The 5000-nt window shown below is 45.5% G+C and overlaps 1 protein-coding gene across 1 annotated transcript in view; it reads left to right on the top strand.

Moving 5' to 3' along the window:
* Window positions 1–5000, top strand: part of LOC147021652 (forkhead box protein F1-like) — a 141480-nt gene that overhangs the window by 26885 nt on the left and 109595 nt on the right. The window lies entirely within an intron of this gene.

Below are 5000 nucleotides of genomic sequence, written 5' to 3'. Positions count from 1 at the left end.
TTGGCATTCGACATACAGACAGACAAAACAACAGACCAGACCAACCCACATACTTACGAATCTTCGATGAGTTGGTTCGGTGACAAGACCGATCCAATTTCAGATTCGATTTTGGTCCACCTCCGGATGCAGATACAGCCCATCTACAGACGACGAAATCTCGTCGGTTCAGCCTGGCACGTGTATGCGCTCCGCCAGTTGCTGTTGTCGTTTTTCATTTACTCAGGCTTGCATTGCTCTTTGAGTTTTCCTTTTATGTTGTCCGCACGTCCTGATAGACAATTAAACGTGAATCAAATGAATAATCTTTGCTTTCGCTAAAGTTCCAGGACTCGGCGAGGATCGTATGATGAACGTGTGTGAGCATCACTCAGACTTAGACTTTCGATCCTTCCTGTTTGATTCCACCCTCGAGGTCTCGAACCCGTTAGAATTCCACAACAAGCTAACAATGGGAGTCCTCCATTGATGAGTGATACGAGTATATCGAATGCTTCAAATAATTGTGGATTTACTTAAGCGTTTCGTGATCAAAGCAATGCTGGTTATGATGATGGTGTCAACCAGGTGATGAGGATGTTTAGGCCAGACCAAAAGAAATCTCTTTCACATTTAAGACGAAATGATGTGTTGAAAATGAAGTGCGGTTGATGATTACTCCTTCCGTCGTCTCCAGCGGTTGGTGAACATGAAAGCATTTATTGGCGTCGTGGCGTCGAAGATGGCAAGAAGAAGAGAAAACTCCTTAGTTGTCTTCGTGATTGTTCGGCCAAACAAACAAAATCCAACTCCACTCAATAGTCTTGGTGATGTCGAATAAAAGTCACGATGAAATATTAACATTTTGAATGATTCGCGAATAAGAATGAGAAAAGGCTTTTTAGGGAAAGCATGTGAGCTCCAAATCGTGTTGTGGTGACGAACTCCCCTTCAGTGCCTTGCAGTTTCCGCTACGTCTATTGGCTCTCGGGAAGGACTCCACTGATTGGCTGATTGTGTTCGCACATTTGCTTTATTACAAATATTAGCAAAATGTCAAGAAAAATTAATTCGTCACTACATGCAGAATCAAAATGGGTTCAGGAACACGTCTGTCTTCAATCACAAACTACAATAACCTGGGAAATGATGTCCCCTATTTCCAGGCGGTGAATTAATTGGACGTGGTGATTATTCAAACATGCCTGCGGAAACTACTACCTTTCCCGACTGCAAGGTGAATGCCATGGTATGTGCAGCATGCAGTGATAGAAATGGTGTGCGCACCAGGCAGTGACAGCAACGGTAGGTTGCCTACCACCAGGTGCACTCTACAGGGCGACCGGCCATGGTGTGCAGACTGTAGTGACCTGTCATGTTCTGCAAACGTTTGTGCCTCACAGTGATGTTGCATGGTGTGTGCAGCACATGGTGATGTTCCACAGCGTGTGCGCCTCCCGGAACCGTTCTGGGGCATGTGCTCCTCCTGGTGACGTTCCATGGCACTTGTGCCTTGCCATGATGTTTCACAGTGCATATCCCATGCCGTCACGTTTCATGGCATGTGCACCTCGCATCGTGGTTCACGTGTGCCCCTCACCATCATCTTTCATGGTGTGTGCTCTTTACAGTGATAGCCACTGGGCATGCGCCATGTGGTGACCTGCCAAGGTGTGTGCACCGCACGGGGACCTGTCACAGAGTGTGCCGTGCAATGACATGCCACATTGTGTGTTTTGCGGTGACTTGCCACTACGGTGGCCTGGCACTTGGCAAGTGCTGTGTCGTGGCCTACCATGGGGTGCTGCATGGTGGCCCGGCATGGGGCGGGCGCCGCGCGGTGGCCCGGCGTGTGGCGGGCGCCGCGCGGTGGCCCGGCGTGGGGCGGGCGCCGCGCGGTGGCCCGGCGTGGGGCGGGCGCCGCGCGGTGGCCCGGCGTGGGGCGGGCGCCGCGCGGTCATTTCTCCAGGGCGGGTGCTGCGTGGTCATTTGGCCGGGTGCAGTGCCGTCAATTGCCATGGTGTGTGCAGTCAATGCGAGCTGTAGGTCATCGGCGATGCTCCATGCCATGTACTCCTCTCATTCCAATAACGTTATCTCGTCACGTGTTTTAGTGTCGGCATCATGGTCCTTGGGAATACCTTCACTGGGAGAGGACAAACTAGATACCCAAAGTACCTCTACACAGCTTGCTGCAGAGTCAGGCCACTTACCATATGGGGTAACATCCACACTGTCAGTCATATTCTCCACAGAAAGTAAGCTGTCTCTCACAATAATCTGTTGGAGACAGTTATCTGTAATCTGCTATTTTTTCTGTGTTTTAACGATGAAACATGTGCAAGCTCCCACAAAATGTGAAAGGAAATAAAATAGTGCCTCGAGCCATCTCTGAGTTGTTCGATGCAACACAAACGTGCAGAAATGGATCTATCAAGTGAAAAACCAACTGGCAAAGGGGAAATTCAATCAAATGAATTAATTAGTTCAGTTATTTTGTACCTTTGAGAGAAACAGAAAATATCCACAATTGTAGATATAGTTATAAAGTGAAAAAAGTGATTTGAAAACAATTTTGGAAATTTTAGCTATGAAGGTGTTATTTTAAATCACTTGTAAAAAAAATATGAGCTTTTTTTTTAATGTTATATGAATAAGTGTGTGTGTGTGTGTGTGTGTGTGTGTGTGTGTGTGTGTGTGTGTGTGTGTGTGTGTGTGTGTGTGTGTCCTCCATAACTCCAAAACCATAAAACCGAGCAGCCTGAAACTTTGTATGCATACCAAGAAAACTCCAAGGAAGTGCAAGAGTGAAAATTGGGCCTTTGGGTTCATTAAAACACCCCTTTTAAAGATAATTAACGGCCTTATTTAATTAAATCCTTTATCAGGCGCATCCTCGGTTATCGCTCTCTATGGGGTCTTAAGGCGTATCCCCGGTAACCTCGATGGGGTCTGAAGCTGCCATGTTTTTTGGCCTGCTCAACCATGCCTTGATTTGGAACAGGCCGCAATGATTTCTTAATGACAAGTTGTTGTTTTTTCACACTCTTCACTCATATTATCGAATGCCTGTTCATCACAGCAAGGAACCGCTATATACATATCGCTTTTGTAAGTACTATAGTTTTCAAATTAGGAGCTTGGAGCAATTTCATGCAATTTATGACACGATTTTTCATGATCTACTCTCATGGACTAATTGAAGTATATCATCGAAATATTATTTCAGTTTTGAGTATTGAATGTCGTCCGCACAAAACAAGTGTCTAAATCTGGAGTGGAATCTGATAATTTAAAGAAAGAAACGAGTCTTTTCACTAAGCCGATATACCTATTTTCTTTGAGCAAGCAAGGCTATGTTCCCTTCTTCTCCATAAATACACAAGAAAATGTGAAATTTCCAAAGCATTAAACTTATCTTTTTCTTCTGTTTGGAGCATTACAGTGAGAGAACAAAAAATTTGGAAACGTACCAAAATTAACCAGCTTCATTGAGCAAAATGATTAAATGCATTCACTGCTTGACCTCATGCCCTGTCCCCCAGAGGGACTGCCTCACCCTAACCCTAACCCTATCCATTGCATCTGCCAGATCTGTGTCTATATTTTCAGAGGTTTTGCGAGGTGCTCGACAGGCAATGAAAGTGAATCTGGTGAAAAACAGACGTTTTAAAAATAAGTTAAAACGTTTCACGGACTCCAAACCGATGTACCACGTGAGGCGTGCACAGACGAGCAGGCAACACAGTGGATTATCTGCGATGTTTATTTTATTGGCAATTGAGCTTTGTGATGTCTCCAGGGTTGTTCTGCTGCAACTCTTTTGTGGATAAAGTCATAATTTGAACAAATTCATTTTATTTCATTAACTGCTGCATGCGCAGTGAAGACTGGCTTGAAAGTTAAAGAGATCCTATATGGTATGCAGTGACAGCCTGGCCAGCCGTTCCTTATCAATCATTTAATTGGAGTGCTTGCATGAGTGCTTAAACCACTTGATGAGCACTCATTGTCGATAGCGGTACCACACTACTTCATTCTGAGCGAATCGTTCACTCACTTTGGATGTTTTTGCTATGCCACGTCATTCAAAGCGAGTGGTTCGTGCTCCGTAATCCTGAGCGAGTTGTTATGAAATAACATCCAATTTCAAAGCCGTTTGCCGTATTATCGTGTTTTCTAAATAACCGGGCCAAATTTTTTTTTCCACCCGTCACACGCAGCTGTTTATAAAGATGAATGTTTGTGATCATATCCTTGAAACGCCTCTATAAATGTAACGTTGTTTTTCGGTGAAAGTGACTCAAGGTTTTTTGGTTGTATCCAGTACGTGCTGTAGTCGGTTATCACACTGACTCCAACCTGCCAATTCCCGAAAAAATTGCCGATATCAGCCAAGCACGTGTGTGTGTGTGTGTGTGTGTGTGTGTGTGTGTGTGTGTGTGTGTGTGTGTGTGTGTGTGTGTGTGTGTGTGTGTGTGTGTGTGCGTTGTTCATAAAGCATAACATTCTCTCTGCTATCTCCCCGACCCTCAACCTCTCTCTCTCTCTCTCTCTCTCTCTCTCTCTCTCTCTCTCTCTCTCTCTCTCTCTCTCTCTCTCTCTCTCTCTCTCTCTCTCGACATATCCGGACGGTGGTTATGCCCGTGCAGGGTTTGTTTCCGGACGTGTTCCTGCGGTGTTTATGTCCGGACAGGAGTTTGTCTCCGAATGTGTCCGAGTGGTGTTTATCTCCGGCCAGCTTGGCTCTGGATGCATCTCGGCGGAGTTTGTCTCCGGGCCGTGTTTACAGTATGTCCGGTAGAAAATGGATTTCAGACATTCTTTTGTTTCCATCTTCATTGTTATTCTCTGCAGAATAATTTTGCTGAAACGGTATGAATCGTAATTAATGCTTCACCGCATGTGTGTCTTCCTCTCACCTCACACTGTCTTCCCTTCCCCCACACCTCCTTGCTCCCCCACTCCTCTTCTCTCCCCCTCCTTCCTCTCTCCTTTCCTCTCCACGTTTTCACTTTCCT

The sequence above is a fragment of the Eptatretus burgeri genome, chromosome 8 (assembly GCF_056783735.1).
Source record: "Eptatretus burgeri isolate ZD-2024b chromosome 8, Ebu_testis_v1, whole genome shotgun sequence".
In the NCBI taxonomy this organism is placed as follows: Eukaryota; Metazoa; Chordata; class Myxini; order Myxiniformes; family Myxinidae; genus Eptatretus; species Eptatretus burgeri.
Note: the sequence above shows the minus strand (reverse complement) of the source record. Positions and strands in the feature narration are given on the sequence as shown.